Here is a 24,735-nt window from a genome sequence, read left to right as displayed (position 1 = left end):
TCTAGCAGCCACAACCAATGCACACCAACCTGACTTCTGACCTCTCATATGACCAGCTGATGACCTCGCCATGACCTGACTTAAGCTAACCCTGCTCAGGTTACATCAGACTTCAGCCTAGTCACCTCCATCAAACAAGATCAGCTCAACATGCAAAGCAAACTTTTACATTTTAACGTGCAGGTCAGGGAGTGCTGCTGCTAAAAAGATGAAATAATGCCGTCATGACACATTAGATCTATTCTTTGCTTTTTTCTGACAGTAAAGGCGCACAGTTTGTTTCTAATGAAGGAGAACATCAACAGAGTACAGGAGTAGTTGATGGGCAGTTGATGAATATTTTCTGTGAATGTCAGGCTTTACATTGCTGTTGTTTCATCATTTGAGTAATCTACTCTCTCCCGTGAGTAACTGATTATTTGTTGTGCGTCTTTTATTATTTGTCTCACAGTAAGAACTGTTGGTTTCTTTGTGCACTTAGACAATTTCTGTGTGAAGTCATTTTTAAACACAGTTATGTGACATTTCCGCCATATAAATATCTAAACTTGTGCAGAAAAACAATACTTTGATGACTTTCCATCCATCTTTATTTGCTCATCTAATTCAGATTGGCAGCCTATCCCAGCCCCATAGGACAAGAAGCAGGGTACACCCTGGACACGTTGCCAGTCTGCCACAGCGCCAACACAGAGGGGCACTCACATTCACGCCTATGGGCAATTTAGAGTCACCAGTTATCCTAAACTCCTAGAAGCTGGAGTACCCACACGCAAAGGCCTCATCCTTTCTGTGGATTTGAACCCAGGACCTTCTTGCTGTGAAGCAACAGTGCGAACCACTATTTTAAATTCAAAGAAACATTTACTGTCCATTGTCATGCAGTAGTTCTATGTAATTACTGAGCTCAGTCTGTTTAAATCAGTGACTGTGAACAAAACAATAGAGCACCTACAGTGTTGCATGACTCCTTAACACATGCCTCGTGCTCTTCTCATTGTCCTGCTGTGCTATTTGGGGCAGCTAAAACACAAAGCAGTATTAGGAGGCTGGCACGTCATCAGCTGGGTGCTCTGACAAAGGACTGCACTGTCACTGGTGTTGCTTCACAGGTCAGACCAGCTAATTAAAAGATGTTTACACACAGAACCTTTTACAGAAGTGTCTAAAACTCCATAAAAATGTGATTAAAGCAAAAGTATGTGGACATCTATGCATTATGCTGATATGTGATAGCTGGACATCTCTTATTTCCTTACTGTAGGCATTTCTCCAGATTTAGGAACCTCGCTGCACACAATTATTCTCACTCAGGCCCAACAGCATGGACACTGTCATTATGAACTTTGCAGTCAATGAATTTCTTCTCAACCAAATCAGGGAAGCCATGCACAGAACTTTATCAATGGAAACCCATTAATGTCTTTATATACTTCTGGTTTTGGGTTCAATGTCATGGGTGATTATTTAATAATTACAGCTCAATGATTTTCTTTAATAGTTTGCTGATTACTGCTTTTACTGCCACCTTCTGGTCAAGAAAGGAGAAACACAGCCAACAGGACAGAAAGGAGTGAGCGTCAATTCAATTTTTTTAGCTCAACTCAGTTCAATTTAGTTCAACACCTATAAAAGTAAATCATATACAAGACTGTAATGATTGATAAAACATAACTAATGCTTACATTTCCATGTAAGTGTGATCCATTATTTCTTTGATTAAAGCTCTGGTCAGTTTCCATTTTTTAATAAAAAAATAAATGCATATTTCATTCATTGTTAAATGTTTAATTCTGAAACCAAGTTCTTCTTTTGTGGAGTCTGTGTTGTATATCAGTACAAAGCAGAGAATTAAGAGTTGACACTTAGACTTCTCATCGATCCTCAGCTGGAGTTGACGCATCAACCTGCGAGCGCCTCCGGTGTTATAACGCGGTCGGATCTCATGGGTGACAGACGGAGGAGATTGAGAAGTAAGAGGGAAAACTCAACATTGACCACAGCAGCACATCAGAGAAGATGTCAGAGGCATCAAAAATATTGATCCCTCAGCACCCTTCTCACCTATGAGGATGTAGCTGAGATGAATGGGAGGATAAGGTTGTCCCTGATGACTATACAGAGAAAGAGAAAATCTATCATGCCCCCTTTGATGTTCTTGATACAGGGATTGGAGCGTAAATAAATAAATAAATAAATAAGAGAGAGAGAGAGAGAGAGACAACGAGCCTATGTGAAGAAATGTTGAATAGCTTTCAGGTGTTTTCTTACAGTAGCTGTGGCTTCTTGTCTGCAGATTAGCTTATTAAAGAGCCGAAGCAGAAGACAAAAAAGCTCACGAATTAATTTCAGCAAACACATGAAAATCTTTTTGAAAAGGAGAAAATGTTTCAGCCAGCATTTCCCTGGCTTGTGCTGTGAGCAAAGCTTATGCTTTATGTACATCATTAAAAAGGACCTTGATGCAATTATCATTTCTTCTAAAGCATAAACACTTAGAAGCCCCTTTTCTAGTGTCTTACTAAAGCGTTATTTGTCATGTCATTTTGAATCCTGTTTATTATTAAAAATCTTCAGTTTGTTTCCCAAGTTTGCGTTTTATTTATTATTTCAACCCTTTTGTTTTATCTCTGTTGTAGGTTGAGTTTTTTTTAATTTTATTTTATTTTTTACACTTGTAATCCTGCATTTTCAGATTCCTGGTGTCTGGTGTTCCCATGTTCTGGTTTTCTCCACCTCTCTCATCCCCTTATGTGTACAAGTAACCTTCTCTTACCTGTGTTCCCTTGTTGCATCGTACTGATTTCCTGCCTGCCTCTTTCCCTCTGTGTTATCTTGCCATTTGCATTGTTTGTTACTCTGCATCTTGGACTCTGTTTTGGATTCATGTTTGTATTAGAGATCCAAAAGTGCTAGCACCTACACTTTTTAAATGAACCATAAACTTTACGGCAAATGCCCACATCAATCATATTCTATTAACCCTGGTCATAACTCTGATTTTCAAGTGAAAGATAATCTTTGCTCACTCTGTCCCTGCTTGTAAGAAAAATGAAAATAAAATTAAAAATTAAAAACATCTAAAACAAAGTGGATGTTTTAATCATTAAGACATTTACTGGAGGAATCCATTCTGCACAATCAGATATGTCCAAAGCGATCAAGTTACAGCTAATAATTATTTAGTGGGCTGATCTTTTTGCCCCTGCATGCCAGACAAATATGACCTCTGACCTGTGACCTCTGCACCCTTCACCTCGCATAACTTGACATGTAGGCATTTGCGATTTTAAAAATGCAGGTAGAGTAAACTTGATGGGTCTTAATAGCATTTATGTAATCCTGTCAAAAACTACACAGATAAATAAAAAAACATTCACTTTTACCTAGTGGTATTAAAAATTATTTCTTATAAGCTTATTAGAATATCAGTGGGCTAATTTTATGACACTGTAGAGCTTAGAAAGCAGGTTTTCATTTGGCCACATTGGCTTGTCAAACTTCTCATGCAGCTATTTATTATTATTTTTAAGTCATTCATTTTCCTTAAACACTTCTTTTCAGAGTAATGTGGCATTTGTTCTAGCATGCTCCGAGACAGAAAGCAGTGAGGTCCTCCGTCCATCACAGACCTGTCAGTTAGCACTGTTTGCTTAAGATTGCATTGTAAATCAGCCCTGACATGACAATGGTTGATAATGAAAGCTAAATGCTCTCCCCCCAGCTCTGTATACTCTATGAAATTAAAGGTTCCTATTGCTATGTGACCTTTAACAGCCCATATAAGCCATTCAGACATCTTAACATGATTTATTCCCAACCAGTCAGTTTGACATCGAATTAGGTCATTATACAAAGACTGCATTCACAAAGATCCTAATTGGAGGAAACTAAGACGAGTTGGGCTCTCTGGGTTTTACCAATAGGATCTGGCTGTGATGAGCTGAACTGGCAAGTCAGTGTCTTGTTTATGTTAGAAGGAGATGGATCGGGCACGACCTCTCGACCCATTTCCTCTGTTGATTTTTTGCTTGTGGGCTTAAGGGAGCATGCCCAACCCCCCTGCCACAACACAAATATACACACACCACGGGAAGAGGAAGCAAACTTGTCTCATGCCTAACAAGTAGTGGCAGAGCAATTTGTTCTGAGACAAATTGAAACATGTCAAAATGGCCTCTGTAGGAAATAAGTGATTCGAACTGATGCCCTGTGTGCAGACAGAATCAGGTCACTTAAAAGCCATTTAATGTTGGAGTCAGAAATGTCCATATGTTTACCTAAAAATAGTAATAAAACAAACCCCATAAACAGAATAAACACCTATTCACAAAAAAATAATAAATAAATCACTGACCACTTAATAGGTGAAGACAACTGTTCTCCTTATTTTTGATTTGAAAATTCGTAAAATATGTATTTAATTTAATTTTCCATATGATTTGTGATGTATGGAAACTTTACAGCTTTAACTGGGAGTGTTTGGGGAAAAAGGAAATGGAAATTTTTGAAAGGATCTTCATTAAGATGACAGATTGTTTTTAGAGGCATTATCTTACATAAGAGTTGAGCCTTATCTTCATACTCTCAGATTAAACGAAGGTTTTTCAGGCTTTATGTTAAATTAAACTAATTTGTAGCTGCTACTGTTAGTTTTGTGCTTTGTGAGTCACTGATGGCTGACAGCTTTTAATAATTTGACCAGAAGATGGCGGCATTTTATTATCGTTTCCCTCGTTCTTAGCGAAGTACAATTTCCCCCCCAATTTTGAACACATAAGGTTTTGCTGTAACATTTGAGTTTATGAATAGCGTGTGGATTTATCATGCTGGAGAACAGGAATCATTTTTTTCCTTTTCCAAATTATGGACACAAATAGAACCACAATGGGGTGATGATGTTCAACAGGATAAGCGGACCACACACTGCAGAGACGTGATCACGATGGAGAGAGTTTCAAATCTGTCTCTCCTCTCTGACGTCTTAATTAGAAGCCTCGGTCATCACATTTGTAAATGATCCATCTTATTAAGAGTTATGGGAGCCTTCAGCTTAAACCTCTTATAATAAGCATTTTTTGTCCTGGCTTAACAGACGGTTTCTTCTTTAACTTCTGATGGCCAAACCAAAAATAACACCGGGAATAACAAATGTCCCTCTTCCACTACCGCTGTTCCAAAAACGAATAACTGAAGACTGGGCGATCTATGTGGGATAAAGTAAAATGTGAGACATTAAGCTCGACAGAGAACAGAAGTCAACAGTTAATAACAAATCTTAAGCGCAGGGGGCTTTAAACTAAGAAGACCACCTGTAGTTTCACCATTGCCGTGCCGATATTGTTCTCCTCGTCTCACAGCATGTAAATCTGCAGCACCAGGGACGCTTAATAGAGCTTATCCCACGTGACTACAAAAGCAATTTACATGTTTTAGTTAAATATAAATGAAACTACAGCTGTCATAGTTCAGCCATTGCGCACAGAGATGCTGAGACTTTAGCACCTTGCGCACTCTGCTCATTAGTCTGAATACTGAGATGCTGCTTCAAGGCATGAATTGCATCAACAACTTAAAAACAAAAACTTAGAAATACACAGTTTGACAGTGTCAGATTCCAGGAGAAACGAGTATTGAGAATAACCAGGAAACATGAGTAAACGTTCAATAAAAGTTGTTTTATTCTCAAAATAAAATCTTCTATCAAAATGGAAATTATATATATATTTACAGTCTCGTAAAATTCAATGTACAAATGTACAATGTATGTACACCAATAATTATATAAATACACTTTATGCGCAAATGCAACCCGTACGAGGCAGTATTAAGGCATTGATTAATGTACGCATAAATCCATCTTGTAGACAAAACAGCCCAGCAATGGCCTCATTTCTAGCAGAACAGTCTCATTGTGAATATTGTGTTTAAGACACAGCGGCTCTTTGCAGTGAGAATAAGGAGATACTCAGATATACCATATAACCTATCGACAAGGGGGATCTTGTCAGCTGTGTGCATTCAATTAAGCCCAGATAAGACTCTGCATTCTTCGTGCCAGGTACATTGTTCTGCTGCTGGCAGTCTCATTATTTAAAGAGAAGCCATTAGGCGCTCATTAATGTGCTAATTACAACACGCTGATGGACAATCCCAACACAATTAGTCACCCCTCCCCCTCTCAAACCCTCTATTCAAAACCCCTGGACGTCACTGGAAGAAGGCAAGGGAAGAGCACTTTCCATAAGTCTAACTGATCTAAGTTTTATAAGCAAACCGGAGCATAAATCCATTAAACTTTCACATTAGGGGAGTGCTCAGGAACAAAGCTTGACTTTAACTAGCAGTTTGGGGACTGACGTTTAATAATTTACCCATTAAAAACAAAACAAAAATCATTCTCTATGACACATTGCCCCCAGAAAGCTGGTTTTAAGTCTTTAGTGTCAAATGACATGAGATTGGGCAACTGGGCGTCCAATCCACCTGATCAAACCCGGGAAAGTGGCATCTGTTTGGGGCAGGAGACGGAACTGGCCGTCCCAGACCTCCAGGTCAGTCCAGTGCTCACGTCACTGTACATGGAGCCCGCTGAGGCTTTACTACCCCAGCAGCACCGCGTGCAAAAAGTCCTCCAGGAGTCCAAGGTCTTCCCGGACCAGATCCAAGCTCCCGACGTGATACCCACCAGGAGGCACATGAAGTATTTCAGCATAAACACAGCATAGTCTGGCCTCTGCCTGTTCGGGTCCGTCATGCACGTACAGTTGTGCGTAATTTCCCACGTCTGCCTGTTATGCTGCTCGTAAAAGTAACACGCCACTATGACAGTGGCCGGGACTGTATATAAAACAGTGAAAACTCCTATCCTGATCATCAGCCTCTCCAGTTTATCAGTTTTTGTGCCTCCTTGTTTGATAACACTCCTGATCCTGAACAGCGAGACGAAGCCGGCCAGCAGAAACATGGTACCGATGAACAGGTAGATAACCAGCGGTGCCAACACAAAGCCCCGCAAGTTGTCCAAATTCTGGTTGCCTACATAGCAAATCCCGGCTACGGAGTCCCCGTCCACTGAGCTCAGAGCCAGAACCGCGATGGACTTCATGCTGGGAATGAGCCAGGCGGCTAAATGAAAGTACTGTGAGTAACTGGCTATTGCCTCGTTACCCCACTTCATACCTGCAGCGAGAAACCAAGTGAGGGACAGAATCACCCACCAGATCGAGCTGGCCATGCCAAAGAAGTAGATCAGCAGAAAAACGATGGTACAAAGAGCAGGACCAGTGGTTTCATAGTGAATGTATTCTCCGCCGTTTTCTCTATTGCAGGCAACTTCTTCGTGTCCAGCGATCAGTCTGACAATATATCCAACTGACACGAACATGTAGCAGGCGGAGAGGAATATGATGGGGCGCTCCGGGTACTTAAACCTCTCCATATCAATTAAAAAGGTCGCCACAGTTGCAAAAGTGGAGATGAAACACAGAACCGACCACAGGCCGATCCAAAAGGCAGTAAAAGTCCTCTCTTCTGGTGTAAAGTAAGGGTTGTGGCACGGAATGGCACAGTTCAAGATCTGTCCAGTTTTAACGCGGTTGTGCAGAGGGTGGCTGTCGCTGGTAACGGGCACCATGGGCGCACGGCAGAAGCATCCCGTTTCACACGTAGACGCTGCTGGTTTGTGCTTACCGGGGATCCCACGACCATAGCCGCTCTTCTTCTTGGTGTTGTACGGCTTTAAGGGTCGGTTGGTTGGCTTCGCCACCACAGGAGAGACAGTGGTGGTCTGGCTGCGGTTGTAGTCCATGCACAGCGTGTCCTGGTTGCCTTGTTCGGGCAGCAGGTCGCATCTCATCCGGTCTGGCCACGGGAAGCCGTACTGTCTCATGAGCGGCGCACATCCAGCTTTGGCCCGCTCACACACACTCCTGCACGGTGGCAGCGGTTTCTTGTAGTCTTCAAGGCAGATCGGTGTGTACATACTGCAGAGGAAGAAGCGCAAGTCGGGGGAACACTTTATTTCCACCAGCGGCCAGAACTGGTGCACTTCCAGGCCGGCTTCGTCCTGCGTGTCGTGTTTGAACTGGTTGGGCATGTAGGTGTAGTTGTAGCCGATGCCTTTGCACAGAGGTACGGAGATCTCCTGGCACTGGAGCTCTTTGGCAGCCAAGCAGCGCGTTCCGTGCAGAACCAGGGTTAACAGCACGCACCATCCCGGGCTGCTCCTATCCATCGTTGTTTTCTGTGCGCGTTTTGTCCTCCAAAGTCAGAGCGAACTTGCTTTTTGCAAGCAGGCTGCAAGTCCAGTTAATCCAGGAGAAGTGCCAAACTCATGCTAATGCGCACGCAGTTTGCGAGTATGTTTAGTACGTGTGATATCCAACACAGGCGTTTTACTTTCTGAAAATCTGTGGATACTTCCAGTCTACCCTCCCTCTCTCTCTCACTCCTTTGTGTCGGTGCAGCACCGCGTCTCTGCCTGCATGCTCTGTAACACACGGGAGCATTTGGCTTTATACGAGCTGGAAGAGGACACTCCCTCAGCCTGGGCGGAGAGGAAGAGTAAGTCAAGTCAATCAAGACTTCCTTCTATAGGTGTTTGTTTAAAATGTTCACCCTGGTGGAAGGGTTATAATCACTTTGCCCTTGTTTGCACTCCCCCAAGAGACACACACAGACGCAGAGTCACAGCGCCCTTTACAAACAAGGAAAAGTTATCAAAAAATAAATACATTATGCAGGAATGTAAATAGGAATGCAGACAGCCAACTAATAGGATACAAATGAACTAATTAGGGTGTGGACTTAATACATTAGTGCCTGTTCTCTTGGTGGTGGGTTGTAGGTCAAAACACTTGACTCAATCATTCATTTTCTCAAAAATGCAACATGAAATGAAGGAGAAAACTAAAATGTTAGCTGTTTTTTCTACTGAATTTATAACGTCTACCTTCAAATGATAAGGAGCATCAAGTGCTGTAGTGATTGCCATTACCAAAATAGTAAGCAAATCAGATTCTCAGCAGACTCACAGGATTCATCTGCAGAGGATGGAAATATTACATCTTGTACCTACACAACACCAGATCACTTTATTCTGTCACAGCTCTTAAGTTAGAATTTAAGAATGCTACTTTAATATCTGGGCAGTTTCTGAAAATTAGCTTTTTGACTAATTTCACAGGATTTCTCGGTTCATTAATGTTGTCAAATTAATGAATTAAACAAAAAAAATATGGCTGTCTTCCCCCAGTGAAGCCTGCTCTGTACTTTAGCTGGTTTTCATTGATAATCTTTCAAGTTAATCAGTGGATCAAACATCTTCCAGTCCCAACCTATACAAGTAGGAAAAAAGAGCTGTCATTGCTGCTGATGATACAGCATATTCCCAATCATCAGTGCCTGATCCATTCAAATTTTAACTTGTCTAAATCTAAAGAGAAAACAGTTTTGCTCATTCGCTGTTTAAAGCCACATGGACAAACTAGTTTCTCTGGTTTTTAATTGGAAACCAGTATAAACTCAGTTTTGCATGCAAAACTCCTGGTTCACATTGAAGATGAGCTTGATAAAATTAATTTCACTAATCTTCTGTAAACAAATGGTTGTGAAGGCCACAAGGAAACACTCCTTTTTGATGCCGTCTGTCATTTAGACACAATCCAGTGCAATGAAAAAACTCCTGCCCTTATATCTTACAATGTAAATATGTTTCTGTGGCCTACATGAAAATGTTTGTACATGCACATTTGCATGTGTCTTCTTGCATGTAGGATAACTACTACGGGGAAAATGTGTGTGTGGTAAGGGTGGTTGCTATAGTCTTGTTAGCGCACAGCAGGGGGTCGTCTTGTTTGAAAGGGAGGGGGCTGTTTGTCTTAATGCTGGTGCCAATGTTTCAGTAAGATCATGCTGGGCCAGCGATTACTGCAACACACCACAGGCCTAATAGACAGGATAGTGTGTGTGTGTGTGTGTGTGTGTGTGTGTTTGCAAACAGTTTCAGAGCTCAGCTCTAAGAGAATAAGCTAACATGGGCAAATACAGCATTGTGATAGCACTAATTAAAGTCATTCACACTTCTTATTGGATTCAGCAGCTTCAAATGGAGCTGAGACAGTTTGGCAGACAGGCAGTGTGTTTCCAATCCACAGGTTTTATCAGAACTAATTAGCCCCAAACTCCAGTATTTGCAAAAGGCTGCTTGTTTCAGCTGGGTTTGGATTCTCCAATGTGTGGGGTTGTGTGGTTTCTGGCTAAACTCTCAATAAGAAAACCTCTAATCAAATCAATAAAAGAGCAAAACTGCTTTTATTTACCATTATCAGACAAACATGTCTTTCTAAATATGGATAGCTGTTGTTCTATCACAGCTTTATTTATAAGATACATATTTTTTTTCTTTTAAGTCAATCTAATCCCAAACGTATAGGTTAACCTCGCAACATACAGAAGAACTTAAAACTAGCCCTCAGATTATCTAACACGTAAAAACAGAGGTTCTTCTATTCTAAAGGAAGAATGCACAGAACTAATCGGATTCTGTCAGTGGTATAATTGCGGTTTTTCAAAATAAAAATATATTCTTGCCAAATTCCCCTGGATCCATCCTGAATTCCCAGTTAACCTTCAACTCTCTTCAGACAATAATTTAAAGTATATTTCAGCATACTAAAGTGTTTCCAGTTACAAATGTGTCAGCACATTTGCACATTAAGAAAACTTTTCAAAACCCAAGTCATGACTTGAGTTACATGCACTTCATTTACCTGCAATATGGACAGACAGAAAAAAGGAAACAAAAACAAATAGTCCTTTTCCTGCTCACTGTAATCAGCTGACTTCACTTTGTGTGGAAGGAGTTGAAAAATAGCAGAATGGTCTGAGACTGCCGAGGAGTAGCAAGAAGAATATTACTTCCAGTTCAATTGCATGCATAAATATGAAAACAATGACAAAGTGCATACTGCGATGTGGCCAGAAGCAACTATCAACTGCTGATAGCAACACATCAACTCTTTCCACACGTCTGCATAAATAACATATCAGAGCTAATGACAAAGAGAATAATCTTAAACCAAAGTGTATGCTGAGCTGTGATTTTTTCAGAGGTTAGAGAATGAGGAGCGTTCAGGCCTACAGTCACAACCGCCAGTTTGTGGGATGTTTACCTGTCCTTGCTCCAACAGGTGTGGGCAGAAATGGCCTGATTGCTTTTCTTTGAAGCATTTTCATTTTTCTTTTTTCACTAACTTAGATGAATGCTGTATGTTAACAAATAAAAGCTAATTCACTAGCTGGGCCCACGTCCTCATTTTAGGTTTGACAGCGTTTTAGTAGGTAAAGGTGAATGCTTGGACATGAATTGAGCTGCGGTTTGGGGAAGGCCTCGAGGGGGACTGGCGATGGCTCCCGGGCCTGGCAGATCCCCGTGTACTAAATAGAAGTCAAGAAGTTAAAGAATTGAAAGGGGGAAGGAGGGTGAGGCACATAAACGAGAACGATCAGCTTGCAGAACTGGGGGAACCTATATAGATGAGAACCGGAAGGAGCGTGTTTGGAGGCGTGGTCCCGCTCCTGAAACTCCGATACATAACTGTCCAATAGAAGGATATTGTGTGTGTGTGTGTGTATAATGCAAAAGTAATGCAGTTTTTGTTCATTCTTTTGATTATTTTATTGATTATTACTTTAAAGCCACCAATGTTAGGGTCATAAACAGTACATTTGTTTACACAGCAAGAAAAACAACCTGAATGAATTTTACTATTAATTTCACATAATAGTGTCTCATTTTGGTTCACTTCCATATAAAAATGATACTTTTTGCAGCTGGTTTTACTTTCAAAAACAACATTCACTTTGTCTGAACGGGGGGGGGGGGGGGGGGGGACAATTTTCTCATGAAGAAATGAGACTCCTCAGACATTCTTATGTATGTGCAGGAACTTTTTGGGGCTGATCCAGATGCCTCACGCTGGGCCAGCCGTCTCCAGCTGAGCTGTGAACTGCAGGTGAAAGTCTTAAGAAACAGGTGCCTGCTCCTCCTGCCAGAGGGAACAAAATAGCAGGGTGGGCATCGGTTACACCAATCGCTGTCTATCAGAGTGGAACCTGTATTGATTAACAAGGCCGATAGACTCGGTGGCCCCAGCCACCAACTGTCGACTGCGCCTCCCCCTTCTGTGTGCAACAGCGATAGTGGGTTTAGGGTTACGCCCTGGCCCCCTGCATACCAAATTTAAAAGGGTGGAAATGGAATTACTGCATCTGTTTAGAAGTCAACTTCTGCATTCTCTGGGCTGCCCACTCTGCCACTCCTCTATCTAACCTCCCTTCTTGACTCTCGGTAGGTTTCCCCCCCGATTCTCCCAGGGCTCTCAAAGTTCACGACGCCAAAGAAAAAGGTGGGTGGGTAGCAAAGGAGGGCGGCTTCTCACAGAGTTACTGAGGCGTGCTGTGAAACTCTGAAATGTCTGTGTCTTTGTAACCTCCTCATGGGAAGTTTGGGCTTGTGATACTCTCAAACACTACTCTCCTTTCTATAATTTAATGTGGTAAAATTAAGTTGATTCGCACTGTGGAGCCACAACCCTGTCAGTCTTGAGTAGTTTCTCTGAAAAATGTGGTTAGATCGATAAGCAAAAAGGGAATTAGGGTTAACAACAGACAAGATAATAAAGTCTCAGTTAATGTGATGCTTCCTCACAAATCAACTCATGTTCATAAGCTCTCACAGAGCGTAGATGATCATCACTGCAATGATGATAAAGTGGCATTTTGTTTTAGCCTTGAAAGACAGAATGTCACAACTGCAATTATATTAAAGGGAAGTTTATGAAGTCTGATTGGGGTGAGGAACAAGAATAATTACTCAGAAGACACATTTGTGCATAATCTGGGAGTCTTTGCACACATACAGCTCAGAGCACCTGACATTTGTGTCAGATTTGGCCCAAATGTCATTAGCTGCACTTGACATAGACTAGGGGAAGCTTTTTGTGGGAGAGATGTGACCCAGATGTCAGTACACACCTCACATCTGGCCTATATAAACTGAACCTGGTCAAGCAACCAGTCTTACCTCAGAGTCAGTGCAATGAGTCATGGTCAAATCTGGCACGCAAGAGAACCTCTGCTTTGGGCTAAATTTGTGCCAAACAAGCATCGCTATCTGGATAATGTTCTATACATATTATAAACAGTAATATATATATATATATATATATATATATATATTAATTAGTTATCGATATCTTATTTATTCCAACATCTTCGAACTCTCTACCATGTGCCATGAATATAAACATCTCACACATGTTACACATGTTTTGATTGTTAGTATTGTGTGTTGTCTATCCTGTTACTTACACTGAAAGAGAAGAAAAAGCCTAAATCCTTTTACTTGGTCAATAAAGTTGATTCAGACTCAGATTACGGTGATGGAATAAAAGGGAATTTTACTGCCAAACAGAATAAATAGCAGGAATACTCAATAGAAAAACAAATGAGGGGAAATTTCCTTTTGCTATAGCTTTATTACCGGGTTCTCCGCATTATGAACAAATTAATAAATACAAGCCCTTGTGCAATTCTTAACCACCTCTCTGGATATTCAGTAGATAATAGTTAGCCAAGAGATTTTAAGGGCAGCACACTCCACCCACTCATGGCACTTGGGCAGAGTTGGCGCATGTGAAATTGCTGTCATATTTCCCAATGTCTACAACATTTACATTAGATTCCCCCTGAGAGCAACATGTCTGAGCCACTGTGCATGCGTTAATGCCCTTAAATTCCAGGTTACAAGTATGTACGTGTATGCTTTGTTAGCAATGTTTGTCTTTGCCACCATCATCCACTTCATTCTGTAGGCACCAATAACCGACCTGACCCAATTTCATTGAAACCTGCAACTCCGCGTATAATTTCTTTCTGAAGCTGGCAATTAAATGAATATTTAAATGAGTGTCGCCTTGGTCCCCAGGGTAATTTGGTTGATTTAAAACTTCATGTGCGCATGGGAGAAGAGGCCTGAGTTTAATTAGATGTGATGTATGTCTTCAAGATAAGACGTGAAGGCCCTCCTGACTTCTGAAGATGTTTACTTTCTTTAAGTTTGGATGCAGTCTTTCAGACGCCACCCTTGATCTCAGAGGGAATGCTGCTGTCACCAAGTTCTCACTGGCTGGATAAATAATCAGAGTATAAATAACTATGATATCTGATTTTGGAAGTGTCAATTGCTCTGAGCTAATTACTCAACAGCCTGGAAATTCACCACTCAGCAATAAATACTCACTTAAATGCTCATCCTTGCCAAATACTTTTGACAAATTTGAATCTGCTGATATTTCAGATAAACGCGATTTTCTGTCAGAAAAATCAGCCTTACTTTGTTTAAGCAGGTTTCTTTTTGACAATGTGTTTTTCCTTTAACGGCTGAGCGATCATTATTGAGTGGAAGGCGGTCACTTCCCAGGGGAAATCGGAATATCTTGCAGTGTGCGCCCATTCTGCATCTCCTGGTCAGTGATGGATAGAGGATTCCTCCCTTCCTTCCTTCCACAGGTTAGATTCCTCTGCGGTTCTCTTCCATGTTTACTTAAAGACAAACTACTAATCAGCCCGGGGTGGGTTGGGAGGCTTAGGGCAGTCACCCTTAACACAAACACGCACTCGCGCACACACAAATCCTGACAGTGTTGCACTACTGATAGAGTGTGTATGAGTGTGTATTGTATGGACTCACCTTCCTTCCGCTCATTAACCAGAGCAAACATTGACACGAATACCTCCCATCCAATCAGTCTACTGCTGGGCAGGACCATGACAGCCATGTCTGTGTTAACCAACCTCCTGAAACCACACACACCACACACACACTGATATGGGAGCCAAAAGGTGTAAAATATGCTGAAATATTGTTTTTTATTATAAGATGACTTTTTAACTTATTTAAACTTTTCCTAATGCAGCCTAAAAACTCACCCTGAGGGGTTGCTGGAAAATTATCTGCTGACTTTCCTGTGTGGCTCCAGTGTTTCTCCATGGATAGGGTGATTCCCAAAAGTCTTGGCTCCAGCCTAGCTTTCTTTGTCACTATTTTGGTAGCTGAGTTTTAGGATTTTACAACCAAAAAACTCCTCAGAAGCTTGGAATTTGAAAATAGAGCAATTAATATATCATAAAGATGGAAGGTGAAGTTACAGATAAGTCTTCCAAATTCCAAATTCCATTTTTCCAAATGCCTTGAGTGCTGAAAAAACAAATTCCTCAAAAAATCCCAAACCAAAGCTAACTGCAAGGCTTGATATCACCAGGTGCTTCAAATAATAATAATAAAAAAAATATAGGCCCATAAACAAAAACATGTACATACAATGACTATGGAGCAGTGGCTGGCATTGTCTCTTTAAACTACAAGCTACCACATGACCAGATACGCACAGGGTTGTACAGGTGTATGAATTCAAAGACACACAACAACAAAGAAAGCAGTAATATTGCTTTAACTCAATACCTTTTAACTGCTGACACCTGAATTTAGCTTAGGGGATACAGACACACACACACACACACACACAAACTTCAATAATGTGCGATCTGCTGCAAAGCAATTTTACTTTCACTCACACAGCTAAACTGTGCCCATTCAGTTACTGCCTGAAGCCAATAATGCACACCTGGTTTCACTACAACAGAATGAGCTGATAATTTGCATTGATTGAACAGGTCACAACCTCAGGGAATACAAGTGAAATCCAACTTAAAAGGGAGTGGAGTTTTGCTGTGGGTCATCCAATAATAATTTGAATTATCGTTTCCAAAAATTGGCAACATCCTCACCCAGTTAATTGCTCACATTTGGCAGCAAAAAGACACCAAACATGACAGTAAACCCGAGCAGTCAGACTGCTAATGAGACTGCTTTGAACAAATACCCAGGTCAATGTAACAGGTACAAGTAAACAAATAAATCAGAGGCTTTACAAGTACAGTTTCCCACACTCTTAGAGATTATGGGCAACATGTTTGTGTCATGTCTTGCATTTAATTCAGAATAATTGCTTGTCTGACACTCTGACTGATTGCATATCTTGGCACTACGGTTGTAGACATATTGCTGTGTTCATACACCTCATGAATCAGCTTGAACAGAGCTATTAAAATAACTTCCTGGGTTGTAATCGACGAGTGTTGCTGTTTAAACTGACGCTATTGTACCTTAACTGCAACATCACTTAGCGATTAAAAACCCATGAACAATTATTTCAGCACTTTAAACACATACAGAAGTGAATGCAACAGAAGACAGTCATGTGTTTCCCTTTCACAGGAGGTAAAATCAGCTGCCAGAGTCTGACCACTTGCCCGTGTCTCCCTTCATAATCCCTCCATACTGTAGTTTAAATTTGGAGGCTGCCAGCCCTGCATTGAGGGTGTTACCATGAACCCTTCTAAATTGCCACTTGTTCTCCTGGCGTCATTAAGACCCTAGGGCGACAGGGGTCTGTTCTTAAATTGCTACGACTGGAAACAGCAGTGGCATGTTTATAATTACGATCTTTCTTCAGCAGCGATGACGTCTTCCCTGCGGTAAACACCAACACTCGGCCGGCTCTGGTCCCGAACAGGCACGAGGATTCATTAAGAGCCTTGACGACAGCCTCAGAGCTCACTTAACTTCGAGACGTTGGCTGTGTTTTATGAGAGGCTTTCAACCTCAGAGGGACCTTTTCAGTGAGGCTGTTCTGAGGGCAGAAGCAGTGACGAGGTGAGAAATGTAACCATGTTGAAAGCCATTAGTGTTCCATTAGAGTCTGGCCTTCAGGAGTAGGCTCAAGCAACGAGAGGTGACACAGTACGCCTTTCATATCTAAAACCTGTGGCATGTGTGTCAAGGGCCATTTAAGACAAATTATCCTTTCTTGATTAAGCAGTGTGTTAATAAACAAAAAGAAGCTGTTTTAGGACTAATTAAATACTCACTGAATTAACAAAACGCACATGTCATTTTCATATTGATGTTATGTTTACACTTAAATAAACTGCAACTCACTGTATTCTTTGCAGTAAAATTGTTCAGCAGCAATAATATTTAATAATTAATACAATTATAATAGGTAGTTCATTATCTCCTGTAGTAATGAGTCTGGTAAGCCAGTATCTTATCTTTTTCATTCTAGTCAAAAAAGGCAGATACATTTTCAGTTCTTGTAAACTAAAGACCAGAAATATTCAAACCTTTTCATCTAGTAGAAAGACAATAGCTGGCTTATGTATAATCTGGGAGTTAGCCTGTCGACAGCCTCTGGGGGCAAAGGTTTCTGGTGTAGCAACCAGATGTCCTAATGACTTACTGTTATGTTTGCTTTTATTATTTAGAGTGCAGATAAATTAATAAAGCTAATGATTGCTCCTGATTGCCCAGGGGATTGTCGGCTGTTCTTTACCCTCTCTGGACGAACTGCGCCGCTCTCGCTGTCTAAGGAAAGCAGGAAATATCATAAAAGACTCCTCACAGCCCGCTCATAATCTGTTCCAACTGCTGCCATCAGGCAAAAGATACAGGAACATCAGAACAAAGACAAATAGACTAAATAGCAGTTTCTACCCTGTAGCTGTTAGGGCATTGAATTACAAGTAATCACCTACAATTCAACCTGCCAAATACTGTGCAGTGGATGACATCCTGTGCAATAGTGTCTGTGTGCAGTAAGGTTCTATTTATTATACTGAATGACTGTGTTCTACCTCTCTTATATTTATATTTTTTCTCTTGACACCGCAGGGACTGCACTTATTTTGTTGCACTTGTTAAAAATGACAATAAAGATATCCTGATTCTGATAATTAAATTGTTGCTAGACACAAGTTGATGATTTCAAGATTGCATTTGCATGTTGCAAAAACCGTTCACTTGCATGCAACCAAAGTCTGCTCAGACCTGTTTGATTATTGCAGTGTAACTTGCGCTCTTGGTAACATTAAATTATGATTGTTGATCACAGGCTGATTGCAGATTTCCTTTCATATAGATCAGCTTACTTAAAAGAAATAGTTGCTGCTAGCTACAAAAAGTACAGATAACGTATTCCTCATTTTATATAAAACTAAAGAGACGCTCAAGGGACATTTATTCAACCCGTTCTTGCTTAAATTAATACTAGATGCCCTTTATCAACATGAGTCTTTAACATCTGGGAAGATCAACTTCCTGAAATACTGAAGCTGTGAGTGTAAATGTTTGAAAAAGAGATAAGTGGGATCTCCATAGTTCTTGGGCCTTGCCCTCTCCTTCTCAGGGAATTGGATTTGGCAGATTTCCATCATCTTAGTGGAGCTGGGCCTGTTTTTCTTTCTCTTTTCTTTATACTGCTGCTAAACCTGCTGCCCCCTTTTTTACTGCTGTCCTTCTAGCTCAAAATACCTGGAGCAGTGAAGCTGGAAAAGCCATTTAGGATGGATATCAGATGATGTGTAATTTGGGCTTAAAATAACATGTAGGCAAAGAGTAAGTCTGACGGCTCAGCTTATTTCCTGGAGCGTTTAAGTGGCCTCATTTTACTCATTTGGTAAAAATCTGACTAACATACACATTGTACAGACAGGTTAATAAACACTCAGGCACACACACAAACACACTCAGGAAGACGACCCACACACATACACACATCTGCACAGAGTCTAAACAGTCAGCCAAGCTCACTCTTTCTCTTTCTCACACACACACGCACCATGTACAAGTGATCCCGAATAATATTTACCCCTGTTTGCCCCTGCTGTAACAGCTGTGCAAAAGTCTTGAGCCACGCCTCATTTCTTTATATTTTGCTTCCAGACTTTCTGAAGGTCTTTCAAAGTTTTTCTTTTTCACTCTTTTTCAGTCCGGCCCATTTCACAGGAATGCTTTTTCTTGTTTGTTAAGCCACTTAACACTGACCTGCGACTAATTCAGGGACTAAAAAAGGCACGTAACTCAAAGGATGAACCAATGTTCCATCTACAGATAACAGACAGTTTAGTAATTAACCAATTTTAAATTGTATTTATAGAAACTTTATTATTACACTTGTTATTATTACACAGCCTGTTACAAAAACACATAATTTGCTACAGATTTCTTTAGCTGAACCTATAAAAAACAATAACACAGTTTGACAGGGGTAAAAATTGTGTTTTTTTCACCAACAAGCTTATTCCCAAAGAGCTATTCGCCAAAAAACTTGATATATATTGGCATGGTGTTACAATTTGAGGAATTTGAGGAAACTGGACAACCGATGGACAAAAAAGAAAGAAAGAAAAGAATCTAGACCAGTTGAATATTATCTGAAAGTCATGTCCTCAAGAAAAAGGGAAAAATCCAGAACTGACATATCACCTGAGAGATGCATTTTGACCTTCAGTTTATCCATCTACTGCTCACTGAAGCCTCATCAGAAATGTTCTCATTGAAAAGGATGCTTGTCATGAAGCCATTCTTAATGAGGGGAACAGGGAGAAAGACTGAGGAATGCCAAATTACCCAAGAACTGGACTGACAATCAGTGGCAACAGATTTTATGGAGTGATGAACCCAAATTTGGAAAATGATGACTCAAGTCATCAACAGTATGAATGGAGGAGGTCAGATGTGAAGTACAACAGTGAGTGTCTACAGCCATTTATAAAACACTTTGGAGGCTCTGCCTTGTTTGGGGATTTGTATTTCAGCCAGTGGTGTTGGGCAAAGATCAAATGTTGATCCACCAGCTAGAAAGTGCGTGATTGTCAACAGCTCCATTTCTCAGTATGACAATCCAAAAACACTGCCAATGCAGTCAGTTATGGATTGGACTCCATAGATCCTGAATCTTAATGTTATCGAAGCAGTATGTAATCATCTAAACTGAGGACTAAGAGCTCATACCCTTCAACAAGCGTGTGTTCAGATTGCATATCCAAATGTATGATAACTTACCTCATTTCCATTTAGGATGTTGATTAAATTACTTGAAGTGTCTGCAACAGTGCAGGAAATATGAATTTCAGAAATGTCTCCTATTCACCCAGCTTTAAAATCTAGATAAAACACAGGGTGTTGGCCGCTCTCTGAAGACAGTGCACATACATTTATTTGTATCAGGAGGAGCAACACATTCCGCAGGAAGGTGATGAGTCAACTTTGTCCCAGATGAAACTTGGCAGAAACCGCCATGCATGACTTGACCAACCCACCCATGACAATGTTCAGATTGTTCAGTCCAGACACACAGTGATCATTAAAGATAAATCCCAAACTTGCCTAACTAAACCTAATGTTACCCTAACCTGGCTACACATTTAATAACTAATGTCAGGGGTTCTCAAACATTTTGGGAACAGGTGCCTTGAGGGGAACCTTTCACAGAGCTGCTTCACAGTGATAAACAGAAACACATTTCATAATTAATTGTATTAATACTCATTATATGCTTTTAAACTGAAAGTAATTGTATTTAAATTTTATTTGGGCTCATCTTAACAACCGTCATGTGATGCAGTTTGGCCTCCCTTCTTGCTATTGTCAAAATAACCGAAAACAATATGTGTCTCCATCTTTTCTGGGTTTATTTAGTTTGTTTTTAGGATTACTGAAAATATAAACTGATGTTATTTCTCTTTGCTGAGTGACATAAACGCAAGAAAGCTCTATGCAATGTGTCTAAGTCATATCACAGTTTCTACTGGCATTTATTAATCCAATCTAGATGCACATTTTTATGATTTGTAGAAAATTATTTAGCATATTATTCACCCTTTGCCATTGGTGAATACTTTGAAGGGTTTTTACGTTAAAACATACCTCGAGATGACTGTTGTTGTGAACCTGTGTGATATAAATAAAATTGGATAACTAATGGAAAAACAACAAATGCCTTGCCATGGGTCACAAGTCTTACCACTTTGATAACCCAGAAAGTGACTCCATAGAGACCAACATTTAACACTTGTGGTCATCTGAGGACTACCAATTAACCCCATGTCTTTATTCTGGAGAAAACCTACATAGACACAGCAAGAACCAATGATCTTCTTGCTGTGAAGCAATGGTTCCCCTCCCCCCTCCACCACAAAACAGGCAGGAATGAGGTACTGAAGTAAATGGGGGCCACTGTGGGAATGAGGAGGGAGGAAAATAGAGCCGTGAGGACAAAATAGTACAGAGAGGTGAAACGAGTGACAGGTAGCTGTGATTTCCAGCGATAGTATTTTTATATGGATTCTCAGTATATAACGAATGAGCTGTTTTTAATCATGCATTGTATAAGTTAAGGAAGCAAGCCATGGGTCGACTTTATTATCCTTGCAGGTGATTATGAAGTATTTTTCTTGCAATTCATTTATCATTCACAAAATACTACATCTACTGAATGGCATTCCTAAAGCCTTGGAAGTGCAGACCCAGTACAAACTCTAGCAGTGTCACTCAGCAATGATAAAGCATGCACCAGAGTGTAATTAAGCTTATCTCACCTCAAACGTGTCTGACAACAGGTGCATTCAGAGCTGCAGTTGTCAAGGATTGCAGCTGCATGAGCCTTCATTTGTGAGATAGCGCAGTCAAAGGGTAACCCACTCAAGGAGAAATGGCTCTGACTGTTCAGACGCCTATAAAAACGCCAGTCTGTACGCTGGTCTAATGGTATTTTGCTTGCAAATTATTTTCATCTGATAGTAGCCCAAATCTGCCATGTTTTATGCCACAGCTTTTTAATTGGTCCTCATTTTCAGTAACACAACTTGATATTCTGAGATTAACTTGATTATATGATACAGACGGGGGGGAAATTAGATTTTATAAAAATGTTTTGGTGTATTTTACACATGTCAAACTAAAGAAATTTGTTGTTTTGTTTCCCCCAGACTTGGCTCCCTGAACTCAGCTCCAAAGGTCACAGACGTTGACAGAGTGAGACACTCCTTTCCTCTCTGTCAAAGAACCTCGAGTGCTTATAGCATGGACATACCAAACTTAGAGACATAGTCCTAAATACATACAACCTTTTATACCACATGGCCCGCGAACATCTCGACCTGTCCAGACAACAACCTACTAATCTCAGCAAGCTGAAGCTAACTATTTAGTTTCTGTGGTAACGCTGTGTTGTGGTACTTCGCAGTAAGAGCTATATAAAGGGTCACTGACTTAAATGAGTATTTACAGTACAAGAACGAGATCAATACTATGAGATACGGCCTGTTAAAATAATACAGGCTCAGAGCTATGTTGGCCCTTCACTGATGACAGAATCCTTGGAGGCCATTACTATGTATGTTGTTTTGGTCCAACATTTAACTAAGTGTGCATACTGTGCATCTATAACCTCTGCTTTTAAAAACAATATTAAAGTTTTACAATTAGCTCTTCCAAATCGTTGAATATCTGCAGCTTCTGTGCATTTGCCAGAACTGCTGTGTGCTCGATTCTCAGGAGTTTCTTCCAAAACAAACATTTGTCTCTAGGGATTTTACTTCTGCAGTGAAGCGTTTAAAAACATTTTTCTACTTTTTACTCTTTATTTCTTTGTCTTCTGAATGAGTGACACCCCAGAAGATAAGATCCCTCAGTGATGACGATTAAGTGAATGACTTTAAGCGTCTAGTTTTTGAGGAAACACAGTTGTTAAACTGAACCAGAGAGGTTAAGCTGACAAAAAGAAACCCTGTCATCCATTTTTATTAAACATAAAATAATATGAAGAAATATGATGACATTTTTACCGCTAAAATGACAAAAACATTTTCTGGATTTTGTTACAATTGTTATAAGTTCTTTCAGCATTTTAATACGCTGCATTGAAAATGCAGTTTATCATTTCTGAGATTCTATACAAATGTAGTAAATGTAAGTAAATGTAAGTAAATGTAAGATTGTACAGGGACATTTTAGAGTATTTGCAGTAATCCTACTAGCTACCTGCTGTGGTTTTGGCGTGGAGCTGTAAGCGTTGGGTTTCGCCGGCGGGTCTTTTGACCGGACTCACAGAGGATGAGTGGAGATCCTGAGTGCTGTAGAGGCACTTATGAAGGGCGCACATTGTTGCCAGCCCTGGGGAGAAAACTGAGCAGTCTGGCAACACAGGCGGAATTTCCTACTGTGATGTTATCTCACACAAGACATTTAGCTTCAGCCAAATGAAGAAGGGGGAGAGAAAGTGGTAAGGAAGAGGAGGGTCAAAAAAGAGGGCGATAGAAGGAAGGGGAATGACAGCTGAGGACATAAGGGAGAGGATGAAGAGGTGGTCAGATAATGATGAAGACAAGGGAAGTAAAATGTCCTGTAGAACAAAGGAAAATGAAGTAAAAGGCAATGAGGAAATACATTATGAAGGGTAGATGGGGAACAAGAAAGAGAGACTGCAGAAATGGGAGTGTAGGTACTTTTCTTTACACATTAGTTTTATGCACATTTTATATTCACATGAAAATCTTGTGGTACCTTCTTCTGTGTCTCCAACTGTGTATAAAGCCTGCATGTCATTCATCCTGTATTCCACTGTGGGGGTGCAAGCATCAGACCAGGCTCACTTTGCTTCTGAACATATTCTATGTTAACCAGAGGGGGCCACGAGTGGAGTAGAATTCACCGCATCAGAAAAGTGACGATATATAATTTACAGACAGGACACATCCATCCATCCATCCATCCATCCATCCATCCATCCATCCATCCATCCATCATCTCCCACTTATCTGAAGTTCAGTTCTGGTGGCAGTAGGCTATAAGCTGGATCCTTTTATCCAGGATCCTTACCCCCACACTTTCCATTTCCTCCTGGGTCTCCTGAGATCATACGAGAAATATAATCTCTCCAGTGGGTTCTGGGTTTACCCCAGGGTCTCCTTCTAGTTGGGCAAACCCAGAACACCTCCAAACTTGAAGTACCCAGAAGCATCCTAAGCAGAGGCCCAAACAACCTCAATACAGGACACATACATTTTTAAATTTAATACAAGGTTTTTTAAGTTACAGAACTGAAATGACAAGATGAAAGTTCTTTAGGGACACATAAATGATCAGAAATACTTTCATTTGTGCACAAATTGAGCACCGAGGAAGAGAAACCTGAATATGGTTTCAATATGTTTTGCAGCAGAAATCGATTTAGTAATCTAGATAAAGGCCTCAATTATATCAAATGTTACCAAAATTAAATGGTCAACTTTTAGATCCACACTCTTCCTCTGCGTTGCCATTACACAACAACATCTTCACTGCATCGCACAGTAGTATATGGTGCAGTTTTCACTGTATCATCAAAGCAGCGTAGCAAAGAGAGTAATGAGAGGACCTTTGAATCAGGGACTAGAGCAAGACTAGTAAAGCATTTTTATGACCTTTGCATGATAAGATTTAATCATTGAACCACTTGACTGAAAGTACAGTTTGAATCAAAACAGTAAAAACAGTTTAGAAATCAGTTGGAGAATCAAGTTGAATGAGGAACTAGGTTTGTAATTTTAACAAAATATATAGGTTTGAAAATGCTAAATGTTAACACGCACTAACTGTTTACATGTTTGAATCACACTGACATGTCAAAGTAAACCTGCAGGGTGAAAACTACAACAAAACCACATTTATGAGCCTATGTTTGTTTTTGTTTTTTAAATTAAGCAACAGAAACAGAAAATGTGACATTTCAAATATATTACAATCAACATTGCTATAGTTAAGAAAATGTTCCCACTTTTCCTTTTAAA

At 40.4% G+C, this 24,735-nt stretch overlaps 1 long non-coding RNA gene and 1 pseudogene across 2 annotated transcripts; both read right to left on the bottom strand.

Moving 5' to 3' along the window:
* Positions 1-5,659: 5,659 nt before the first annotated feature.
* Positions 5,660-8,472, bottom strand: LOC147307921 (frizzled-8 pseudogene; annotated as a pseudogene).
* A 3,212-nt stretch (positions 8,473-11,684) lies between these two features.
* On the bottom strand, positions 11,685-15,652 carry LOC147307920 (uncharacterized). Of its 2 annotated transcripts, XR_015126231.1 has the most exons (4): positions 15,527-15,652; positions 14,995-15,157; positions 14,756-14,862; positions 11,685-12,050 (listed from the first exon to the last, which is right to left on the bottom strand). It is a non-coding gene; the product is annotated as an uncharacterized LOC147307920 (long non-coding RNA). The 2 variants fall into 2 exon arrangements; XR_015126230.1 differs by lacking the exon at positions 15,527-15,652 and having other exon boundaries at positions 14,995-15,379.
* Between the last annotated feature and the right edge of the window lie 9,083 nt (positions 15,653-24,735).

The sequence above is a fragment of the Aulonocara sp. 'chitande type north' Nkhata Bay genome, linkage group LG18 (genome assembly GCF_057382095.1).
Source record: "Aulonocara sp. 'chitande type north' Nkhata Bay isolate Kocher_YH1m ecotype deep benthic linkage group LG18, A_spYH_male_GT1.1, whole genome shotgun sequence".
Lineage (NCBI taxonomy): Eukaryota > Metazoa > Chordata > Actinopteri > Cichliformes > Cichlidae > Aulonocara > Aulonocara sp. 'chitande type north' Nkhata Bay.
The sequence above is the reverse complement of the archived record's forward strand: the minus strand, read 5'-3'. Positions and strand labels throughout refer to the sequence as shown.